The sequence below is a fragment of the Phalacrocorax aristotelis genome, chromosome 2 (genome assembly GCF_949628215.1).
Source record: "Phalacrocorax aristotelis chromosome 2, bGulAri2.1, whole genome shotgun sequence".
Lineage (NCBI taxonomy): Eukaryota > Metazoa > Chordata > Aves > Suliformes > Phalacrocoracidae > Phalacrocorax > Phalacrocorax aristotelis.
In genome coordinates, this window is record NC_134277.1 from 159,870,561 (window position 1) to 159,896,232 (window position 25,672).

General features: G+C 44.7%; 1 long non-coding RNA gene across 2 annotated transcripts in view; it reads left to right on the plus strand.

The window, feature by feature from the left end:
* The first annotated feature begins 11,449 nt into the window (after nt 1-11,449).
* Nucleotides 11,450-25,672, plus strand: part of LOC142053774 (uncharacterized) — a 42,989-nt gene continuing 28,766 nt past the window's right edge. The window contains exons 1-2 of one of the 2 annotated variants that reach the window (XR_012659316.1): nt 11,450-11,577; nt 15,696-15,776. This is a non-coding gene — a long non-coding RNA (uncharacterized LOC142053774). The remainder of the gene's footprint in view (nt 11,578-15,695; nt 15,777-25,672) is intronic. The other variant, XR_012659315.1, reaches the window with a different exon arrangement.

Sequence of the window (25,672 nt, forward strand, 5' to 3'; positions counted from 1 at the left end):
AGTGCTTCTTGAATATCGCCAGGCTGGTGCCGTGATGCCTCCCTGGGGAGCCTGTTCCAGGGCTCCACCGCCCTCTGGGGGAAGAACCTTTCCCTAATACCCAACCTCACCCTCCCCTGGCACATCTTCCTGCCATTCCCTCGGGTCCTGTTGTTGGTCACCAGAGAGAAGAGCTCAGCGCCTGCCCCTCCTCCTCCCCTTGGGAGGAAGCTGCAGACCATGATGAGGTCTGCCCTCAGCCTCCTTTTTTCCAGGCCGCTCCTCATTTGGTTTCTCCTCTAAACCCTTCACCCACTTCGTGGACCTCCCCTGGACACTCTCTAGCTTTTGTCCCTAATATACGGTGGTGCCCAAACCTGCCCACAGCACTCGAGGTGAGGCCGCCCCAGCGCGGAGCAGAGCGGGACAATCCCCTCCCTTGCCCGGCTGCAGCGTAGGGCTTGATGCCCCCCAGGGCACGGCTGGCCCTCTTGGCTGCCAGGGCACGCTGGTGGCTCATGTTCAACTTCCATCGACCAGAACCCCCAGGTCCCTCTGCAGAGCTGCTCTTCAGCCTCTCGTTCCCCCGCCTGTCTGTACAGTCAGGGCTGACGTGCCCCAGGTGCAAAATCTGGCACTTGCCCTGGTTAAAATTCATATGGTTGGTGATGGCCCAGCTCTCCAGTCTGTCCAGATCCCTCGGCAGGGCCTCTCTGCCCTTGAGAGTGTCACAGCTCCTCCCAATTTTGTGTCATCAGCAAACTTAATTAGAATTCCTTCCAGTCCTGTATCCAGGTCATTAACAAAGAGATTAAAGAGTACTGGCCCCAAGATGGATCCCTGTGGAACCCCGCTAGTGACTGGTCACAGGCTGATGTAACCCCATTTGCTATGACCCTTTGAACCCAACCCATCAGCCAATTGCTCACCCGCTGCATTACGTGTTTATCCAGCTGTAGGTTGGACATTTTGTCCAGGAGGAAACAGAGAGAGAGCATCGAAAGCTTTACGGAAATCCAGAAAGATTACATTGACATATAGAGATGTTTTCGTTCGTGCTGGGCAGGGCTTACACAGAGTCAAGGCATTTTCTGCTCCTCACCCCACCCCACCAGCGGGTGGGCTGGGGGTGCACAAGAAGCTGGGAGGGGACACAGCCAGAACAGTTGACCCCAACTGACCACAGGGATATTCCACACCATATGATGTCATGCTCAGCATATAAAACTGGGGGAAGAAGGAAAGGAGTTTTGTGTGTACATTTGGAGTGATGGTATTTGTCTTCCCAAGTAATGGTTATACATGATGGAGTCTGGCTTTCCTGGAGATGGCTGAACACCTGCCTGCCTACAGGAAGTGGTGAATGAATTCCTTGTTTTGTTTTGCTTGCATGTGTGGCTTTTGCTTTACCTATTGAACTGTCTTTATCTCAAACCACCAGTTTTCTCACTTCTACCCTTCTGATTCTCTCCCCTATCCCACCGGGATAGAGTGAGCAAGCACCTGTGCAATGCTTAGTTGTCTGCTGGAGTTAAACAAGCAACAGGGTCTAGTCCTGTTTAATATATACATCAATGACCTGAACAAAGGGATAGAGTGTAATCTCAGCCAGTTTGCTGATGATACCAAGCTGAGAGAGTGGCTGATACACCAGAAGGCTGGGCTGCCATCCAGCGAGACCTGGACGGGCTGGAGAGCTGGGCCGAGGGGAACCTCATGAAATTCAACAAGAGCAAGTGCAAGGTCCTGCCCCTGGGGAGGAACAACCCCAGGCACCAGTACAGGCTGGGGGCTGACCTGCTGGAGAGCGGCTCTGTTGAGAAGGACCTGGGAGTGCTGGTGGACAAGAAGCTGACCCTGAGCCAGCAATGTGCCCTTGTGGCCAAGAAGGCCAACGGTATCCTGGGATGCATTAAAAGGAGTGTGGCCAGCAGGTTGAGAGAGGTTATCCTCCCCCTCTACTCTGCCCTCGTGAGACCTCATGTGGAGTGCTGTGTTCAGTTTTGGGCCCCGCAGTTTAACTAGGACGTGGAACTGCTTGAGCAAGTCCAGCGGAGAGCTATGAAGGTAATCAGGGGACTGGAGCATCTCCCTTATGAGGAAAGGCTGAGAGACTTGGGTTTGTTCAGCCTGGAGAAGAGAAGACTGAAGGGGGATTTCATCAGTACCTATAAATATCTGAAGGGTGGGTGTCAGGATGATGGGACTGGGCTCTTTTCAATAGTGCCCAACGACAGGCCAAGGGGCAATGGGCACAAGCTGGAACACAGAAAGTTCTACCTGAATATGAGGAAAAACTCCTTTCCTGTGCGGGTGCCAGAGCAGGGGCACAGGCTGCCCAGGGAGGCTGTGGAGTCCCTTCCCTGGAGACATTCAAACCCCACCTGGATGCGTTCCTGTGCCCCCTGCTCTGGGTGTGCCTGCTCAAGCAGGGGGGTTGGACAAGATGATCTCCAGAGGTCCCTTCCAACCCCTACCATTCTGTGATTCTGTGATTCTGTGTAAACCACAACACTCTCTTCATTATTTGTACAATGCCCAGGGGAGTTCAGTCCTGATCTCTTCCTTGCAACTTCCACCCCAGAAGTAACAGAAACCGTGAATGGGGGTCCACTAATCCAGAACACCACAGCTGGCATTTATCTCTCCTGTCTTTATCTCCACTGTAAATATATCCACCTGAGCTAGTCAACTTTGGCTCCCTTTATAGTCAGTATGGAGAAGCACGTACTTTTAGGGTATTAATTCCTCCGGCTTGTTTTGGCTATCAACTTTACAATAATAGGAGTTGTATCTTAAATTATGTATACAATAGCAGCTGGATCTCCACTGGGCAGTTTAGAATTACCAGCTCAGGCAGAACTGACTGTTTTCAGTCAAGAGAAATTATGCCACTTACAGCTTGGCATTCATCTTCTATTTAGAGGATCTGAATCTATTTGGGTAAGCCAGATTTCTGTCTGCTTTGCACCCCGGGAGCAACACAGAGGAAGTTCAGCCAAAATGTTGCCCAATTGCTCTAAGCCCTCCAGGAAATCTTACAATGTATTAAATCGGTTCAACTGGAGTTTGTAATTTTGAAGGACAACTGAGGAAAAAGAAGATGAACTTGAGCATCTGATTTTTTGTTTCTTTGTATTAACACTATAAATAAAATGAGGAGGAGCAGTTAAAAAAGAAGGTCTCATGAAAGGTGAGATTGATTACTCTCAGTGCACAGTGAGGGCATTCCCATCACAATAAATCCTTCAGAAATTGTGATTCTTGCACGGCCACGGAAGTCATGAATGATGGCAGTGAGGTGCCTCACAGTGTGTCACTCACTCTGGTTCCAGCTGTCTGGGACCTGACCAAAGGTATAGAAACCTTTTTTTTAACCTTTTTTTTTCTGATACTCCTTTTTGTTTTGAATGTGAAAGAGATCAGAGATATGGGAGCTTTGAATGAAACAGAACCTATCCAAGCATGGCTCTTAACTTGGTATTAACTTGTGTCACTCTTTCGAAACCATGAAAATATTATGCACCAGGATCTGACTTAGTGCTTTTTTTTCCCAGATGAATATATTTGCAGGTTAGAGGAAAGGGCAGAGGATTCCAGCTGAATAATAAAAAAAATATTCAAAATACTGTCATCTCTATATTCCACAAAGGCAAACAACACTATGACAGGGTGTAACATTTAGATGAAAAATCGTATTTTAGCACTCCTGAATGAAATTTCATTATTTCAAAGATAATTTTACTATTTTAAGCATGTGACTCAGAATTTCTTGCAGTTTGAGGAAGACATATTGTACAGTGAAAGAATCTGAAATGAACTTACAAGGCTATTTTGCAACTACTTTTTCTGTGCAAAACTACCAAAGGAGAAACCATTTGCTGATGATCAGCACAGTATATTCACTGCTGCAGAGAAGGTGACTCTCCTTCTAATTTCATTTTAAACAGAGTTTAAATTCCACTTCAATGTTTATTTGTAAACATCAAGATGATATGTACCAGATCTCCTAGATGATACTGTTCCAGAAACAATAGCTATCTGTGATTACAAGATTGAATTAACTTCATCATCATCTAACTCTGCTGAAATGTATGAATATACCTCCCTTAATAATAGCTTGCATCAGTCATTTCTAGGCATTGTATCTATATTTCTGAGACAGGAGAAATAGCCCTCTAAAACAGTTTTTCCTTTTTCTTTTTTTTTCTTTCACTTAAAGCATCAAGGAGAGAAAGAAATACTTCCTTAAACTGCAGTTCTCTTCAGCTGATACCTCTTAGTTCACAGGAACAGGGTGTACGCTTTGCTTCCTTTCAGAAGAAATATCTCCTGATCTAAACTGACAGCTTGCATGCCGTCTACATATACATCAATACTATCACAACATTTTATCAACACGTGCAGGAAATATCCATGCTACATATAGTCATGGCAATATCTATGACCTTACAATGGAGTAAGGTGATTTTTCTTAAAATACAAACTGAAAGAAAAAATATTTTCACTGATTCATTTGCTCAGTCTCACGCTCATGGGCAGCAGCATGTTTGTGGTGACCAGGCATCAGCCCAGCAGCCAGGTATCACAACGCTTGTGTGGAAATATTAGATCCAGGATCTGTTGCAATGACATGGAGGACAAGTAACACCAACTTTTAAACCTTTCTTGGGTGTCCTGAGTTTCTCTCGGGATGTGTGGACTTCCAGTATATCAGTGATCAGTGTCTCCATCCTGTCCCACCTCTGTGAATCATCAGGTCACCAACATTCTTCATCTCCAGGTGTAGGCATTTTGTAAAGCCACAGGTAGATGTGCTGGGGTCTTGATAACCTGCTAATCTGTGTGCCCTTAACACAGTCTATTCTGAGAGCCCTGTCCCTGTTGTATGGTCCTGCTGGTCCCTCCACACCCAGCCATCCCCATGCATGGTTTAGGAGACATGGTAGCGTTGGGTTGACAGTTGGATTTGATGATCCTATAGGTCTTTTCCAACCTTAATGATTCTATGTGCAGTGAAGGAAAATATATGCACACTGCAGAAAGAGTTCTCCATTCGCACCAGTCTTAGTCTTCCTATTACAGTGCTCTACACCCTGACTAACATAGAGGTGTGTGATTAAACTGCAATGTCAAGTTACGCTGACTGTTAAAGACTCAGGCTTTGCTTCTTGATAATCTTTCAGCTCTCCTGGTACACTTAATTTCAATCTAATACAGTGTGCAGCCAAGGACTGCATTTTTTCTACTTGTTTAAAACCACTGAGAGTTTGTTTTGAATATTCAGGTGAGGTTTATTGTAATTGTCTTCAGCTATCTAGAATTACGTTTGTACCTAGTCTTTGCCAGCTGGATATGGTCACCACAATACATCATGTATTCAACTAGCTGCCCATCCTAAAACAGACATTTGAGGTAGAAGAAATCATCCTCTGATTAAAAGCATGTTCCCTTGTCACTGACAATAAGGAAAGTTAGACTTGGCTTACTCCAGTTAAGTTGACTTTTGGTTGGTGCAAGTTGCATAAAAGGAATTCCACCTTTAACAAAAAACACAGCTGGAAATGCTCCCAGATCTTCAGTGAACCACAAAGACCCACCGCATGCTCTGAATATCCAGTACTTGTCAGACAGCCGCTGCTGGTCTGAGCAGGTACAGAAAACCAATGGAATCCAGGCACGTAAGGCTATAAATAAGCTGTTTAATAAATCTAAATAGTCTGAGACTTAGAATGCTTGATGATCTACCAAACTGAATGACTGATTTACCAAATTAGGGTCCTTCCTGACTTGTTCCTGCTGCTTAAGCACCAGAGAGACCTCCACTCCAATAACAGGCCCTCCAAGGCATGGGAGTTCTCAGACCGAACCTATACCTGCCTTTGGAGTGTATCCCAGCTCCTAAAACTTTAGGAAGATTGAGGTCTGGATCTGAGTTTTGTGCACCTGGGTCAGATCAAGAACAAAAGTTCACCTGACGGTTTCATTTTTTTTGGAAGAAACACAGGAAGTTGAGCAACTAACCTATGATGAAAACCTTACTATTGCTTTTGGGGATGAGAGGAACAAACCACTACTTTTTTTCCCCGCCTTTTATCTTCCTTCAGATGTCCAGAGACTTTCTGCTGAAGCTATGTACTATAATCAGTTACAGTATGCTCAGCATTGTCTAAGCACAGAAGGAATGTCAGTGTTGGAAGGAACTCACTCTTACTTCCTTTAACATAACAGTATTACCAACCCTTGGAAGTCAAGAATGAATTTGGTGTTGGATAAATGATGCTAATATTGCACAATGTCTAAACAGCTGTTGGCAATAGGTGCTTAGGGATAGATGTCCTTCATGAAGAATAGGCTATGGATTGAGATACGGCCTTCTAGAAGCACTAGTATTATTTTATTTTTCCTGATGTAATGGAAAGGAACCTCTTGGAAAGCCTTTTTTACATTGTCTGGGTGAATGGCAACAAATAGTTTACAACATTTTTGGAAAAAGGACTCAGCCTCTCATTTATAACTACAAGGCAACACAAATGCAATGGAAAAGCAGTCTCCAAAACAGAGGCAAACAGCTTTTGCAGTGGTCACCACTGACTTCAAAGCATCATAGAAGCAGTTGTTTCTGAATATCCTTTTAAGCCCATTGATCCTTGATCCAGCTGTTAAAAATAACAATGTTTTTCATCCTCCATAATAATCGGATATAGCAGGGCAGTGCTGGAGGAGCGATTGCATAAAAAAAGCTTTAGTTACATAACAAATAATGCACTGTAGCTCCCAAGGCACAGAGATCCCAGGCAGGTCTCTGTGGCAGCCTCCGACCACTGCTTTGCAACACACTGTGCTGACAAAAGGATCTGCTGAAGGACTCTGACACCCTTGTACCTTTGCAAACAGCTGCAGAGCTTTGTGCTCTGCCTGGATTTGGTGTCCTCTCTGCCCTTTTGTGTAGGAAGGTCAGGGAAAGAGGCTGTGTGTCTGTACCTTATCAGCTGTACCTCACAATGTGGCATATCATCTTAATCTTCTGGTGACGCTGGTTTTGTAAAGATATTCTGGACTTTGCAGATGGGCAGCTGAGTCCCTGCTCTCGTCTGTCTGCTACAGTGCCCAACAGGGGGGCACAGGACAGAGCTGGGGTAGTCGCATCTCCTGGTGTCATGGATGCACTCACAGCGGCGGTCACCTCTCAGAGCCCTGCTGTTTTTTGTCTGGATCTCTGTAGCTGAGTGCCAACAACCACCCTGGGATGATGCACCACTTCCTTTCTCCTGTCTTCACAGGAGCCAAATTGGCACCCATCTGGGGTACACTCCTGAGGTCACTTTTTTAGATCAAGAGATCAGAAGCTCCCCAGCAGCAAAGCACTTAAGCATGAGCAGAAGCTGAAATATTCAAGCAGTCCCTCTGGAATTCAGTAGGACGTTTCACACTGTTAAGTATTTCTCTGGATTGGTCTCAGACTGAGCTTGAACTTTGCTGTTTTACTTATCATAAGATTAACTAAGGATGAACGAAAGTGGAAACAGCTAAAACTTTCCTTTTAAAGAAACTGAAAATGAAGACAAATATTTCCCTGAAGATTTACCAGCAGTAACGTTGGAGAAAATGGTGTGGAAAAATATGAGACCTGTTTCCACAGAGGTTTCCTACCTATTTTTAGCAGCAATCTTCATCTGATATTTCTTTGTACGCTCAGAACTATGTTACACATTGCAGTTGGGGTTTGCAGGATGTAAAAATCCAGAGGCAACTGGCAAAGTAATAACTGTCTTAATTAAGAGAAATTAATTCTACTGATTTTAACTGAACATGCATAGGCAAGATTATTTTTTTTTATTATCTCATGCCAGGAAAACTCCAAAGAGTTGAGAGAGAATAATCTTATCCGGTGAAACACCTGATGAATACATTACACCTCATGACATTTTTCAGTCTTAGAAGTCACATCAGCCCTGGTTTGCACAAAATGCAGTAGATATTGGCATTAGTAGGCACTCAGAAAATGTGTTTCCCTCCTCATAACTCTCCTTTCCCAATGCTGACCATGACTGAAGCCAGTCTGCTGCTATGAAGGGGGAAGTTGCTTCTGTGAGCGCCCTTTTGGCCGATGCAGTGTATAGAGAGCATCCAGACATTCTGGGTGCTTACCCATACACCACAAGCATGTGGAAGAGTTCCTAGTCTGCAGAATACATGCCAGGTCCACACCCTCTGAAGATCTTGAAGGATCTTAAAGAAAATAAGTTGATTTTCAAAGACTTCATATTGAGCCAGGCAGAAATCCTGAGGTTAACGCTGGACTATTTATCTCTTTTCCTCAAAGACAGCCTGCCTCTGATCTTCAGTGGTACCCACCCATCAGCAGAGCCTGGAGGAGGGTTACCAACATCTGTGTTGCTGAATATGGACTATATAGAAAAGCCATGCTTGAAGGAATGGTCAGTCTGAAGCAGATGCCTTCAGGTGTGTGAGTAAGACTTCTGCTTGTCATCTGAAGCCTTTGGAAGAAAGAATCTTTGGAAGCTAGTCAGCTCCAGGAAACATCCAAGTGCAAATAAGAGCATTTTAGGACTTGTTGAAGGTCCTTGGTCTCACCAGTACATATATGCAGCTGGCAAGTCCACCAGGCCTTTCTCTTCTCTCTTCAGTTGTGCTGGGCTCTGCCTAATACTATGGCTTCAATGAAACCTCTGAGAAAGCAACCTACCTCAAATAAAACCTCATGGGTTTTGATCTGTCAAAATCATGAGCACTTAAATTGGCATATTTCACACAGCCCTGATATTTCCCTTCCTCCTGCCTGCAGTTTTCTATCATCTAGGGTACCATTTGCTCAGTCTATTACAATGCGCTCTTGATTTCAGTCCCCCACTTTGTGACCTTAGTGCATTTTCTTCTTGCAAAGGATCACAATATAAATCACTAGGTCAGGGAATAATGAGTCTAGAATTTTTAAAAAGCCTCCCACACACAGGCAGGATATCAACTGATGATTCAGCAGGTGATGGGTTGTAATAACGGGACATTTTTTCCTTTAATTGCTGTTGAAAAGGGAAAAGGAGTGAGAGAAATACTTAGTTTTCTGAGGCAAGGATCTTAGCTTCACTGGGCTTTGGTTAACTAGAATCATTTAATAGGCTTGAGCATGAAGAGCTGCACAAAGCTAAAAAGATAAATAAACTTGTGAAAGACTGTAGCGTGACGGTCTCTTTCCAATCCGAAAATTGGATTAAATATGGTTCTACCGTTACGTAAATAGACGGCGAGAAAGGGCTGACCTAGTCGTCTGTGAACGGAACAGGATGCAGGATCTCCTGGTTTCTAACCCCATGTGCTGGCTGTGGCTGAGAAGGGGTTAATTCTCCTCACTGCGGTGCCTGTGGTGGTCGGGGCCCTTTCCAGCTTCCCGCGCTCTGCCGCGTTGGCGGGGGGGGGCTGGGAGGGGCAGGGCCATGGTGGGGGCGGCTGACCCCGACTGGCCAATGGCAGGTTCATTCCACACCATGTGACACCATGGCCGGTATATTAAGGGGGGGCGGTTGTGGCTCGGGAGCGTCGTGGCATCGGGTCGGCGGGCGGCTGCGGCGCGTGCGGTTTGTTTCAGGGGTTCGTTCCCCTTCCCTCCCCCCCGCCTCCCCCAGGTTTCGCTCCCCTCATTGTTTTCCTTTCCATTGCATTTTTGTTGTTGGGGTTTTTAAAATTTTAATTATTAAACTGTTCTTATCTCAACCCACGAGCGTTACCCTTCTCATTCTCTCCCTGATCCCACCGGTGGGGGAGCGAGCGACTGTGTGGGGCTGAGTTGCTGGCTAAACCACGACACCCACCTCTGCCAGACCCATTTCCCCATGGCCGCAGGGGTAAATGTTCAAAGAATCACAAACACAAAAGCCAGAAGGGCCCATTAGAGTCATGCCATTGAACTGTTGTAAAACTGACTATAAGGCATTTTTGCCCAGTGATTTCTGCTCTGAGCCAGTTAGTTCTTTGAGCAAGGAGAGGGTCACCAAGGACACACTTATGGCAAGCATGCTGGCAAGGGCAATGAACGTGTGGATCGTCTTTTCTTTCTCAAGTTAGAGGTTCAAGATGCTAACGTAAGCTCTGTGGAAGGCAATGGAAGCTTTCTCAGAAGCCATATGCAGACAATGATCCTGTCAGCAGCACCTGGTTTCTGCGTGAGAGGGGAGCTCCCAGTTCCTGCCCAGCCCTTGGCGGGAACAGAATTGTGATCTTTTAACAAGCTCATTCCTAACCATGGTGGCTGCCAAGTCCATCTCTGGCCCAACCCAACTGCGTCATTGAGGGCCTGTGTGCGTACTGGCTCTGGCTGTTGACCCTACAGCAACCCAACGAGATGACAAGATTTGGCAAAGAAACTACAGTTCTTGCAGGTAGATTTTGTAATAACTAATTCTTTCACTGTACGAGCGAGGAAAAGCAAAGAGTCAACTTGATCATTCATGGTTTCTTATCATGAAACTTTTTTTTTTCAATCTTCTCATTCCTTTAAATAAAAGTTAATAGATACAATGCTGCCAAAAGGGCAAGAAAATTCATTGGGTAGCAGGTGGGATGATCTCAGAATTGAATGTTGTAGAAATGAAAATGTTTTGACTAACAAAAAGTAACATGCTTTAGACTTTAAAACACCGTATGCACAGATGTTAAAGTATCTGAAGGAGCTGAGCGTCCATCTCTCCAGTGAAATTGTGCTGAATTGTTGTAACTTACAGCAGCTTTTTGTAACTTTGTTTGTATGTCGGTCTAAGGAATTCCCCCTCTCCTTCAAATAAGCATCAGGTATACTCCAAAAAAAAACCTCCATTCACTTACTGCTTTACAGAAGTTGCTTTATTCCTTGAAACAAACAAATACACCACAAAACCCCTCCAAACATAAACCACATACAACCTCCTCCATAGAAAAGTTCAACCAGCCATTCAGAAATTAAAGCTCAAGAACAAAGAATGTATTTTTACTGTTTGTTTCTACCCTGGCCCTGTATTTCCCCTCATATTTTACACTCCCTCCTACCTGCAGCTTTCTTATCTGAAGCTCATTCTCTCTCTTCTGTTTGACCTGAGGTCAAATGTGTCATTTATTTCTGTGATATCCTTCAGCATTTTGCATTCTCCTGTGAAGTCCTCAGCCAGCTTGCTCTTTACTACAGATTAAAAAAGGTTGTTTTTAATGCTGTTTTGGGTAACAAGGGTGCGAAAATCTGGAAATGCTCCTAGTACATTCTCATGCCAGTCTTGCACCCTCTCCTTTTCACTTCCAGGCAGAGAAACTGCCTCTGGAGTTTCTGCGGCATCAGCCCTTTGTACACCAAAATAAGATGAGCACTTTTGCAGAACTTACTGGCTGTGATGACTCCTAGTGACCCTGAGAAAGTTACTGATTTACGTGGAGACAAGAGAGCTAGATGGCAGATAACATTCTCGAAATACCTGAATCCCAGTCCTACACCTCCTCATCTGCAGAAAAGCCCAATTCAGAAGTAAACTCACAGTTGACCCGTTCACAACTTCCCTCCCAAGCTGAGAAGAAGGGGAAATCTGATATGAATATTGTGTCAGCTGCTATCTGAAGGTCAGTATCTTCTGCATTTACAACATACAGGGAATGACAAAACTCATGGATTCTAGCTGTTGTAAAAAGCATATGTGGCTTTCAGGATGAAAGGGAAATGTTTCTAGGATACTGCCTTATATATTAATGCCAATTAATAGAAGAGTAAAAGCAATTATCAAACCCAGGTAGCTACAGTGATGCTACCGGGAGCTGAAAGGGATGCGCACAAGGAAAATATTGTGGAGCGGGTTTCTGAGGTGTACGGGGGAATGGAGTTGACAGAGGAAAATAATATTGTCTAGACTGGTGGAGAGAATTAGAAAGTAAAGTTAGACAGGGAGATGGCAGGAATGCCGTTCATGGCAGGGGTTCCACAGATTAGTATGTTGTCTGAAGAAACATCCTGCTTTGATTTGCTTTGGTCTGGACCTGCCAGCTGGTTTATTTGAAAGCCCCTGGCTGTCAACTGGCAGGGACTGGGAATAATTTTTCTCTCATCACCAACTCACTGGGCCTCATTGTTTTATATATCTCTTACAGTCCCCGTTAACTGTTTCTTCTATACTTGCAGCTTGATGAGCACTAGTCTCCTCAGTTGCTGTCCGTTTCCTCAAATCACATTTTCCTTCCCCTTGAACATTTTCTACTTCCTAGGAAAGTTTTGCACAGTCTCTACTCAAATGTACATGGTGGATCTGTGTTTTATCATAAAAATACTCTTAGCTCTTTTCCCTATTTCTTATCTAATAAGTCGACATTTCTTTTTTCTTTTTTGTCTTTTCTTTTGTTGTGGGGTTTTTTTTTGGGGTGGGGTGGGGTGGGGGAAAGGAGAAGGGGAGAGGAAGGAAGTGATAGCTCCTCAGCATTAAGCTGCTTTTTCCACAGAATTATCTATGACCTGGGGCATGAGTAAGGGCACGGTCAAGTAGCGAAGTAGGGAAAAAGAAGTGCAGGAATGAGATTGTCTAGGGTGAGACATGTGGATCAGGCACGCTAATGCCAAGGAGCCAGGGAAGTGGAGAAGCACTAATGAAAGTAGATGGGAAAGAGTATCAGCCACTGAAAGAGAAAAAGCAGGGGACAGAATACGGCACCCAAGTCACCCAGCCTGGGTGTTGGGAACAATCTGTCTCTGCTGTCCTTCCTTTCTGCCTTTCTCTGTCTTTTTTTTTTCCAACAGCTCCTTTTCTCCTGTCCACTCCTCTATCTCAACTAAGCTAAAGAAACATGACAGCCCATCAGTGATGGCTAATTGCTTTCTTTGCTGTGTTCAGATGTACAAACAGACCATTACTTGCAATCATTATCCAGTCATCATATATCATACGGACCAGCTCTATTTTCCATGCACTAAATATATCACAGGCACTGTATTTGTCACTAATTGTACAATAGGCTAAGCAGGCCTGCTTTAGGAGCTGGTAATTTTTAAATATAAGACATGGGGCTTTGGCTTTATCTCGAATTTCCAAATGTTATTGAGGCATTTCCATTTCTTATTTGTTTAAGAGGCACCACAAGCTGCTCTTTCTGTCACTTTCATGAAACCATATATGAATAAGAGCAATGCCCATTTTATGACATTGCATTCTGTTATAATAATGATAGAATTACTAAGTACAGTTCTGAAAAAGATGGCCATTTCTTCCAGGCATATTCAAGTTTTTTTCACTCTACTTTTCCTTGTCTTTTTGGCTCCCAACCAATTTAAACTGCATTTCAGAGTTGCTCATTTTGTCCTTCATCAGTGCATGATGGGTTTTGGCAGCAGAAGCTTAAAGAAAAAAGTGGAAAACTGAAAAAGGATTTTGGAGGTCCTACTCCCACCCTCAGTTACATTTAGGAAATGAGAACAAATGCAGTAGAGCTGCAGGGGTGGTCTAGGGGCAGGAGCTGCCCTCAGACAAATATTCGCAGCCAGAATATTTGTAGCTGTTTAATTCCTTCACTCTCAGCCTGTAGCAAAAGCATAAAGCCAAAATGTGTGCCTCAGTCCCTGCCCTGCTTTGGGTACTGTGCAGGCTGGGGGGATGTTCCAGCTAGTAAAATGCCTTAAAAGGTATGATTCAAACTAGTTATTTTATATTCCTGTACGGAAAGTATTAGCTACACAGCCACCTGCACTGGCTACCCACTGGCTAGTGTGAAGGTGGGACAACTTCTTGACAATGTCTCTTTGCTTCAGGGATATTTTATATGTTGTTCTGTAGGTTTTGGAAAACACAGGTATGTAATTGTAAAATTATATTTTAATCTAATGGTTTTCTCTGACTAGTCAAAACAGTAATTCAAATACACATGTGCCAACTACCAATGTAAATTCATGCACAAGAGAGAACTAACTGTATGTCAGCATCAGAGGAGTGTAGTGGTCCTTGAACCGTGAGCTCCTCCAGCCTGGTCTGAGCAACCACTGTGCATAGCTTTTTCTGGGCCAACATGTTTCCCCCAGACTTTGCAGTTTCCTGCAACTTGTTTTATGGTTGAACTTGGTGACCTTAAAGGTCTTTTCCAACCTAAATGACTCTATGATTCTGTTAGGCTCCCTGGGAATCATACCCTACTTTCTGCATGAAGCTGAACAAAAAAGCCCAATGGCAAGAGCTCTGATACAGCACCAAGAGGGCTGGGACATACACACCATGTAACACCACGCAAAGAGTCTATCTGTGATGTGGAAAGTGCTGCAATCTCCAAGATGTTCTTGGGCTCATAATCAGCTGCTTCTCAAAAAGTCTAATTAGTTCAGGGAGAAATCTGCTGAGGTGATTATAGTGTCCTGCTCCATTAATGGCTTGGGTGTGGTGAGGGTGGGTATCTCTGCAAGTAGCTCTGCAATGTAAATACGGCCTGTAAACATGGATAACATATCCAGGCACATGAGCAGAAGATGCAAAGATGCCCTCGCCAAGGAGCTCACAATTGGTTTATCCTCCACTTTAATTGCAAAATCTGGGAGGTACCAGTGAGCAGAATTTAAGCATTGATCTGCAACCAAAGCAGACAGCTAGGTGGGCTGTACTGAACGTCCAACCATCTCAATCTCCATGTAACATTAATTGTCTGCCATTCCCAGAGGTCTTGTTGTCATTAAACACAGTAATATATCTGCTGTTCCCTGTGGGACATCTGGAGAGGGGTTACCCATCAGTTAAATTTATTTTCATATAAGTTAAAAAATGACTTTTCAGCCTGAAGCTGTACACCCACCCTGTCAGCATGGTGGTGACTTCAAGTCAACTGCAGTTAGAGCTATCCTCCATCTGTCCAGGCTAGTGTGGCAGAAATCTGGGTTTGCCAGTACAGAGCTCAAGCCTGACCTAATTTGCCAGGCTTTTCAAATGGGATTTTCTGCTGGTGCGAAATTCAAGCTGTTGCAGTGAGACTTCTATCGGTACCTAAGCTAATGTACTTAAAACTACATTATGCTGCGGTCAATGACTTAGAGATACTCAGTCATGTCACGGTAAAAAGGAATAAAAAGTGAGAAAGGTAGGGGTACCAAGAAAAGTGACTTTCCTTTTATCTTGTGATATTTTTGGACGACTTGAACTTTTCTGAGGATGCAGAATACTGATTTTAATCCTTCATAGTTGTAAATGTCAAAAGTGCTCCTTAGGTATGGATGGAGGGAAGAAACCACTAAACTTGGGGCCAGGAGGGAGGATGTGTGTCTGCCAAATGGCCCAGCTCCTGCTCTATAACCCTACATCTAACCTAACACACACACTGAAAGAGCTACGACATCCCTAGTCCCTGGCAAAATCCACTTTGAACCTATCAAGATATGATATACAAGGCAAGATTTGTATGCTGAACACAGACTCGGCTTTCTGAGTTGGTCGGTGCAGCACAAATGACAGTTTCGAGCACCCATATTCTAAGGGGAGAATAATTCACACCCTGTCCCTTGCTTTCTACATTATGCTGATATTTTTTTCATCACGTTTGCTTGTGTCTGTGTATCTATAAGTCATGTATATGCTGCCAGTTACCTTTCACAGCTACGTGCAATGTGACAGAGATTCACTGGCTGAATGAGTGCTGTCAGAGTAGACGAAATCAAACCCTCATCTCCTGGCCTTCAGCAGTGTCACCATGATGGATGGGAGACATCTCCTCCCTTTGCTTTGCAGGTTGATCTCTTCTATTTAACAGTGTTTGGATAATGCTCACTTTGTGCTCCAGGAGGATTGTTTTCTACCGTGTTTTTCAAGGTAGAGGCAAAAAATATATATCTCCCCAAATGAACCCCACAAAAATAATAAAAAAAATCCTGATCTTCAATAGTGCCAACAATGTAAGACAAGTTGAAGACAGTTCTTAAAAGGACTTTTATCACTGGATTTACTCCTGAAACCTGAGATCCACTCCTGCCTTCATTGTCACCACCCACACAGAAACTCAAGTTTTGCAAGCCCAGAGATGCTACTCCTTGAGAGCCCTGCTCTGTGCTACAAGCTCCCTTGAATGTGCTCAGTTGGTGACTGATCTGAATTGTACACCCTCCACAGAGAAAGCCATTTTATTCCAAATGCCAATACAGTTCTTTCTTCTCCTTCCTAAGATGACAATCAGGCAGTTGCGGCATGGCACTGCTTGAATATACAACATACTTTTGAGCTCACAGTTCTGTTCTTGCCTTATACCTTCATGCTTGGCAACTTTCAGAGAAAGTCTGGTGGGAAAAGTCCCTGCTGAGCCAGTCAAAGTGTGATGTTGCAAGGCCAGCACAAGGCTGATAGGACCTGAAATCACTCCTTGCTTGGTTCAGATGTCTGAACACAGGCATCTAATGTAGTTTTGCTGCCTCACACAGCCCACCTGCTTCCCAGCTGCCCCTCCAGGAGGGCACAGTTTTTCCATGGGTCCTATGTCATATCTGCCAGTCTTGTGTCAATGTGTAGGGTAGTCAAGTAAGTCTGAAATAGCCAGCTGAAAATTAAGTGCAATATCCCAAGTTAGATAAAATGGCACTAGCCGCTCTTGTCAAGGCAACTGGATATCACTGCAGGTGCCTCGCAAGTGGTGACATGGATGTACAGACCACACTCGCCTCCCCCAGTACAGGGCTGCTCTGAAAGTGCAGGTGGTTTCTGGTCACCAAGTGCAACACCATGGGGACAGTCTCTTTGCGTAATATTTCATGGCACTTTCTCATTACTTTCTGTATCATCCTTTCAGCATCCAGCATGGAAAGCAGAATAGTGCAGCTCTTTATTTTCCCAGCACTGACTTTCCCTAGCTTTTTTTTCCCTTTGAACAAAAAAATGCACTTGCAGTGATTTGTGCTTTAAGGCAAGTTGTGACGATTAGAGCCTTATTTTCTAATTGACATTTGCATTGTCCTTGTTAGTCATAATTTGTAATATGCTATTGTCTTTAAGTGATCATAATTATAAAAAATAATTGGTTACAAACTTTTAGGAGTTTGCCAACTCATTACCACTAATTAAGAACATTGTTTAGTGTAAGCCTGACAGCTGGCATACACCTAAAGGAGCATTCATTTCCCAGTCTATTGCTGGTGCTGCTGTTGTAAGTTGTGCATAGGAGACACCCACACTTTTTATTACTTTTTTAAAGAAAGTTTGTTTCCAGGCTGAAAACTAACTTGTCACTGGTTCAGCAAATCAGGCAAGGGGAAGATCAGGCAAACAGGAGGCAGAAAAGCAAGATGATGTTGCAGTTAATGCAGCACTCATGTAATCTTCGCTTTTCCTTCTTTTCCAGCTATGATTTTCCCCCAGACTTTAACAGCTGTTGTTGGGGAAATTCTGGTTCGCTTGCCCTAAACTGCCCTGTCTAAACTCAGGCAAATTAAATTTTAATTTCCTCAGCTACTTTTCTGTTTGAATGAGGAGGAGCTTTTCCAGAGCAGGTGTAGCAAACATGATTTTTCCAAAGCAAAGTGCTCATTTCCTGGGGAAGGACAGTGTGGTTTGTGCTCCCAGCTAATGCTGTTGTTTGAAACTCTTGCTGAAGATTACTGCCTTCTGCATATCATGTGTGTGGAGAAGATTTAATTAACTGAAGTTCGTAAAGTACAAGGAGCTCATCAGATAAAGGATGCTATTTAATTGCAAAGCCATAATATATTATGATTTCTTGTTATTGTTTTTAATACTCTTGTTACAGTAGTTTGTGGTTCACTTCCTCTCTCCTGGCTGTTGGTGTGTTAAAGAAAGCTCCGTTTACTGTCCGTTTGCTGTTTTGCCTTGCTTTCTGCCTGTTGCTCATCTTCCTCGTACTAGTAACTGCATTTAGAAATGCAAGCAGATTTATAGAGGGGAAATCTGTCTGAACCAAATAGTTCAAGTCCAAAAAAGACCAAAAAAAAAAAAAAAAGCAAAGCATGAAAATTCAAATATTGTCCTGATGGGTTGAAAGCAGAAACTTTGCACCATTTGCTTTGCCTGTACTGCTGCAGTTCAAGGGCTTGGATCAATAGAAAACCATTCACTGGCTCCAGTGGGCTTTCAGTGAGGTCCTATGTGCAATTCAGTTGCCTAATGAGCTCTCAGAAAGGGCTGCAAGCCGTGCAGGCAGGATACAGGGACAGGCTCTCATCCTAGCTCTCTCAGATAAATACAATGAACAAAACCATTGCAGGTTTGAATAGCCACTGGGTTCATATGAGGACATGTTCCACACATCAAAAGTATGGGCACCACGTGGTCTAAAAGGACATCTATTTTTAATATGGGCTTGAATTCTTAAGGAAAACAAGCCTCACAGTTACACACCTAACAGCCCTTGAGCCAGGGTAGCTCAAACCCTGGTAGAAGAGTACACCTTGTTTAAGTGCTTGCTTCTACTACCTTCAAGTGGGCAGCACAGGAAGAGCTGAGGTACAAGAGCTGTGTCCATGGAAGGATTTCTAGACCTTTTCACACTCCAAGTGAAAAGAAGTGAGCAAGATCACCCCCTCAAAAACTCCCCACCCATCCTGTCTCCGTGCAACAGATGCATCGAGACGTACAGAGAGGACCAAATGCAATTACTTCTGCCACCTGGAAGAAGAGAAAAGGCATGTCAGTACCACGACACCTTTTATCACCAGCTTGTCTCTAGGTCCTATCAGGGCTCAGATACATAGTCATGTGCAGTAAGAGCTGGGGCAGGCTTGTGATCTTAAGTGAGGTTGTAAGCATGCCACTGAGTTGAGATTCATGTGGTTTGCAAGGGCTTCACAAAGCTGTGAACAGACCACAGGCCACTTCTGGAGTCATCTTGACTACAGAAAAACTAAATGCTGGATCACCTGTCAGAGCAGCATGGGCAGCAGCTGTGCCCAAAGCTTTGTTCAGCTAGTGCAAGCCTGGATGCAGCTGTAGTGTGAAGAGAAGAGGTAAAGGACAAACCCAATGACACGTGGCCATGACCAGGCCGCAGCTGGGGTCATCTTCATGGCAAAATTTTTTCGTCCAATTCTTCTTCTGTCTCAAAAATTGTTCCTACCTTTAAATAACACAGTTCCATTACAGCTTTTATTATATTGTCAGCCTAATCTGAAAGCTTTCTTGTGACTTTGGATTCACTCTGAATTTCCAACAAATGTCAGAATCTGGTGCTCAGTTGACCTCTGCTTTCACTGCCATACTCACAGAATGATTAGGGCTCTGCTAACCAGCACAGCAGGAACTTAGGGCCCCAGCACAGCTGGTGACAAATGGTCAGTGATGGGTGGACCTTGCCTTGGGCAAAATATAGTGTCATCTCTGCAATGCTCTTTTATAATCTTTGGAGCTGGAATATCCTGGTGAAACTGAACCTCTTGCCTTTGCCTCAGCCTTGGCCTGTAATGTGTTTCACTGGGATAAAGTTGATTTTCTTCATAGTAGTTTGTATGGGGCTGTGTTTTGGATGTGTGACCAAAACAGTGTCGATAACACAGGGATGTTTTAGGTATGGCTGAGCAGGGCTTACTCAGAGCCAAGGCCTTTTATTCTTCTCATGCCATGAGTGGGCTGGGGGTGCACAAGAATTTAGGACGAGACACGGCTGGGACAGCTGACCCCAACTGACCACAGGGATATTCCATACTATATTACGTCATGTTCAGCAATAAAACTGTGGGGCAGAAGGAGAAAAGGAGTGATGTTTGGAGTGATGATGTTTGTCTTCCCAAGTAATTATTATGTGTGATGGAGCCCTGCTTTCCTGGAGATGGCTGAACACCTGCCTGCCCATGGGAAGTAGTGAATTAATTCATTGGTTTGCTTTGCTTGTGTGTGCAGCTTTTGCTTTACCTATTAAACTGTCTTTATCTCAAGCCATGAGTTTTCTCTGTTTTACCCTTCCTATTCACTCCTCATCCCACTGGGATGGAGTGAGCAAGAAGCTGTGGGGCTGAGTTGCCTACTGGGGTTAAACCACAACACTTTATGGTGTTTTCTGGCCCTGTTCCTGTACGTGCATGTGTCACTTCAGGGAACTGAGCTCAGGAAAGTGCCAGTGCTGGTCAGGAACTCAGAGCTCCATAGGCAGTACAGCTGCCAATTACTGAATCCCAGAATCCCAGAATCCCAGGTTGGAAGGGACCTCAGGGATCATCTAGTCCAACCTTTCCAGGAAGAGCACAGTCTAGACAAGATGGCCCAGCACCCTGTCCAGACGACTCTTAAAGGTGTCCAACGTGGCCAAGTCAACCACTTCCCTGGGGAGATTATTCCAATGGTGACGGTTCTCACTGTGAAAAGTTTCCCTCTGGTGCCCAATCGGAATCTCCCCAAGAGCAACTTGTGTCCGTTCCCCCTTGTCCTCTCCATGGGACTCCGTGTAAAAAGGGAGTCTCCATCTTCTTTGTAGCTACCCCTTAAGTACTGGTACATGGTGATGAAATCCCTTCTGAGCCTCCTTTTCTCAAGGCTGAACAAACCCAGTTCTCCCAGCCTATCCTCATATGGCAGCTTCCCAGTCCTCTGATCATCTTGGTGGCCCTTCTCTGGACCCCTTCCAGCCTGTCCCCATCCTTTTTGTATAGCGGGGACCAGAACTGTACACAGGACTCCAGGTGTGGCCTGACAGGTGCTGAGTAGAGCGGGATAATGACTTCTTTCTCTCTGCTGGTGATGACCTTTCTGATGCAACCCAGCATCCTGTTGGCCTTCTTGGCCGCAGCAGCACACTGTTCACTCATGTTGAGCTGCCTGTCCACCAGGACCCCCAGGTCCCTTTCCACAGAGCTGCTCTCCAGCCAGGTGGATTACAGTCTGTGCTGCACTCCCAGATTATGTTTTCCCAGGTGCATGATCTTACACTTTTCCTTATTGAACTTCATAAGGTTCTTGCTGGCCCACTCCTCCAGCCTATCCAGATCTCCCTGCAGACCAGCTCTCCCTTCTGGAGTGTCTACTTCCCCACTCAACTTGGTGTCATCAGCAAACTTCATCAGGCTACATTTGATGCCGTTATCCAGAACACTTATAAAGATGTTGAATAACACAGGGCCCAATATCAATCCCTCGGGGACCTCACTAGTGACAGTGGATGATGAAATTACATACATCATCATTAACATTTGTGTACCCAAGAGTTCGCATCACAGTCAATATGTCTGAACACAGCTGAAATATAAAATAGGCAAATCAGGCTTTGCACACAAAGCTAGATTGCGGTCACTTCCAGAGCAAGCCCATTTTTGAGACAGTATGAGGCTTCCGCATTGTGCTCAGCCACCTAACAAGTTCATGCAATCCTTCATCGGGTTGTTGGGATCCATGGAGGCTTGAGTCAAACCTCTTGGCAGTCTGAGTAATGCTGTGTGAGCTGCACTGGGAAGAGTGAGACAGGAAGCTGATACCCAGTGCAGAGCTGCATGAATTAGCAGTGCCCTCCCTGTTCCTCCTGGTGGTGAAAAAGAGCAATTACCTGTTGGAAGAAATTTGCAACTGATGAGTGACAGCTTTTCTGGCTAACTGTGCCCATGCCACAATGCCAGCCGCACCGGGGACTGCGTGTGAAATATGTACATGTGCGTGTGCATTGAAATGTAACACACAGATTTGCAGTTGGCTTGCCTCATGTTGCTTCAACCTACAGTCATGGAAAGGCATTGATGCAGCTTCCCTGGACTTAGGAGGACCTTGAACGATGAATTTCCTTCCTGAACTCCTTTCACTTCCTCCATAATTTTGTCTTCTCTAGGGCACTTGGGAAAGACCCTCTGAGGTTCTGGTTTGCCTGGCACCCAGGCTGTGATTACAAAGCTTCTTACATGTCAGGGGATGAGAAGACTTTGCTTGCAATTAAGTCTTTGTGTTGTCTACAGAAAAGCTGAACTTTCAGAATGTAAATCATCAGTTTCAAATGAAACCAAGCCAGGTGAGCTTCCTAGTTGTTTGTATCCAGATGCTAAGAAAGACCAAAGACATGAGCAATAGTTTTAAATGTGATATATGAAGTCATTCCTATTTACTAACCCCAACAACTCTCTTTAATCCTAGATATGACTGGAGCTTAAAGGGCAGTTGTATGATGCTGATATACAATGGGAAATCTTGCCAGGTCAGGGACTTCCCAGTTTCTGCTCTTCCATGTTGCCTGCAGTAGCACAGGATGGAGATATCAGTATGTCCTTAGCAAGCCAAACATGCTGCACATTCAGGTGAGCTCTGGTCCTGCCCATGGATACCAGATTTGTGACCCTGACCATCTCAGAAACTGGTTTCTATCCCTCACTTTTCCTGGTGCTCCTTTCTGCTGTGGTGCCCTAAAAGTGGGAACATCTATGAGCTATAAGAACAACTGTGGTCAGGGATACATCTGGTTCAAAGAAAACTGAAAATTATATCCAGAAACTACTTTCTGGGAAAGCACTATGGGTTACAAAGTAAATAATCCTCTTTCATTACAATAATAGTTTTAATAAGAGCATTATGGTGTCCTTATGTTCTAATAGCGCACATTTCATACACTTACATGAGAGATTATATACCCTCTCCCCACCTTCTCTGCTTCAAAATGCAAGTGCTGGCAGAATGTCTGACTGAAAGTCAAGTATGATGTTGTGCTCTTTAATGCCCACAGAGCCCAAACTGGCACTAGAAAAAACTTTGCACAGCATCCAACTGATGTGCCTTGGAGCCGATTTGGAAGGGACTCCTGTTAAATGGGAAAGAAGCCTAAGTCCAAAGTGCTCTGAAATCAAAGAGGATATTTGACTAGCTTTAACGGATTTTGAATCAAGCCACTACCTAAGCTGAGACTGCCAGAGGGAGACTGGCACCACTGCTCAGCCGTGCTGCGGGGTATTGTAAAGGTGGTCACACCCCCTTAGAAACAGGACTGGGATGGTGGTATCATACCACACCTCTTTTAGCCCAGTAAGGCTTGGTGAGAGAGGGGAAAGATAGGGTCCTGGGTTTACATTTAGGGAGAAATAGGGAGAATACAATTCCCTAGTTCACAGGTGGAAAAACAGGTCTAAAAGTGAGGTGTTCAGCTGGCATGGCACAGGGGACATCACGAGCTCCCAAGGGGCTTCTGTACTAGGGTCAGCTAACATCTTGGCAAAGCACTGAATGGGTCAAATCAAGGCACATGTGTTAGAACAAGACCAAAGCCTATGTACATGCCAGTATTCAGGTATCAACAAGCTTTAGAGGAACATCTACCTGAAAATATGACTGTGGTGTAAGCAAATGAGTGGATATACTACAGCTATGCCTTAGTAAATGCCTGTATGCCTGCACTTGCCCTAATGCATGAATGGTGATCCCCTGAAATGAATGATGCCTGGGTACATAAAATGGGACAGGTGTTCATTAAGGAGTGGCTTCAGTGCTGAATTCTTCCTCCTTCTCACCTTGCTGTAACATGTCCTCATACCTACAGCCTATGACCGAGCTGTGAACTGCTCCAAGTCCTTTTGCTGCTCCACGTCCATATGGTGATAGTTGGTATATCTTCCTCTCTGAGGGTATACAGGCAGGGTCAAATGTCCAAATAATGTAAAGCATTGTGACCGTGCTGGCTTTGTATATAGAATCATAGAATCATTAAGGTTAGAAAAGACCTCTAGGATCATCAAGTCCAACCGTCAACCCAACACCACCATGCCTCCTAAACCATGCCCTGAAGTGCCACGTCTACACATCTTTTAAATACCTCCAGGGATGGTGACTCTACCACCTCTCTGGGCAGCCTGTTCCAATGCCTGACCACCCTTTCAGTGAAGAAATTTTTACTAATATCCAATCTCAACCTCCCCTGATGCAGCTTGAGGCCATTTCCTCTTGTTCTGTCGCTAGCAACCTGGGAGAAGAGTCCAACACCACCTCGCTACAACCTCCTTTCAGGTAGCTGTAGAGAGCGATAAGGTCTCCCCTCAGCCTCCTTTTCTCCAGCCTAAACAACCCCAGGTCCTTCAGTCGCTCCTCATAAGACCTGCTCTCTAGACCCTTCACCAGCTTTGTTGCCTTTCTCTGGACATGCTCCAGCACCTCAATGTCCTTCTTGTAGTGAGGGGCCCAAAACCGAACACAGTATTTGAGGTGCGGCCTCACCAGTGCCGAGCACAGGGGCACTATCACCTCCCTGCTCCTGCTGGCCACACTATTCCTGATACAAGCCAGGATGCTGTTGGCCTTCTTGGCCACCTGGGCACACAGCTGGCTCATGTTCAGCTGCCTGTCAACCAACACCCCCAGGTCCTTCTCTGCTGGGCAGCTTTCCAGCCACTCTTCCCCAGGCCTGTAGCGTTGCATGGAGTTGTTGTGACCCAAGTGCAGGACCCAGCACTTGGCCTTGTTGAACCTCATATAATGGGCCTTGGCCCATCGATCCAGCCTGTCCAGGTCCCTCTGCAGAGCCTTCCTACCCTCAAGCAAATCAACACTCCCACCCAACCTGGTGTCATCTGCAAACTTACTGAGGGTGCACTCAATCCCCTCATCCAGATCATTGATAAAGATATTAAAGAAGACTGGCCTCAACACTGAGCCCTGGGGAACACAGCTCATGACTGGCCGCCAACTGGATTTAGCTCCATTCACCACAACTCTCTGGGCTCAGCCATCCAGCCAGTCTTTTACCCAGCCAAGAGCACACCTGTCTAAGTCACGAGCAGCCAGGTTCTCTAGGAGGATGCCGTGGGAAACAGTGTCAAAGGGTTTACTGAAGTCCAGGTAGACAACATCCACGGCCTTTCCCTCATCCACTAGGTGAGTCACCTGGTCATAGAAGATCAGGTTGGTCAGGTTGGATGCTTGCTGGGCCTGATCGTCTGGATGTCCTGCACAGGCTTGCTGAGCTCACTCAGGATGAACCGCCCTTAATGCACACACCTTAATTATTCAAAATCCAGCCCCCTAGAAATTTTTGAGATTTTCAGAATTTTCAGGAATTTTCAGCTTGGAACCTGAATGCTTTCTCTTTTCCTTAAGACTGATGAAAATCTTTTTTTGTTTGTTTTGTTGTTTTGGTTTTTTTCCTGTCATCTTCCTCCTTTCCCTTTTCTTTCTCCAGAATCAGAGGTAAGGAGGGCCAATGTCCCTGTATTGCTCAGCCCTAAGCAGCACAGCTGGCCCTGGCAAGGAACTACATCAAGGGATGGGAGATGCTCTGAGCACCAGGCACATTCCATCAAATTCCTTGTCTGAATGAAAAGCTGAAGTGGCTTTTCTGTGCACGGAGGATTGAAACCAGATCCTGTTATTAAATTTGCTAAATGGGAACACAATGATTTATGAGGGAAGTAGTGAACCCTCAGAAAGAATTTAGTAATAACACTGGGTGAACGGCAGCATGGAACAGGCTTCAGAAGTAAATGATCTGTTAAAAAAAAAATAATAAAAAAATCCAGCTAAACAAAGCTACTAAATGTGAACCAGATAAAAACTTTAATTATTTCTAATGAGATCAGCAAAGCAAATAAAGGACTGAAGTGGGACTCATCTGATATAACCAATAAGAAGCACAGACAATATTGTTTTACAGTCATGCTTGAGAAGTTCAAAGCCATGAAATGTCTTTAACCACACACCAGTACTGCTGGCAGATGTGTAACTAAATCCTAGGCATTACTCTGGAAAAAAAATTATTCAAACGTCTCCATAACTTTTTATTTTTCTGGAGCACATGTGGCAAAACTGAAAGGGTACTGAAAGTT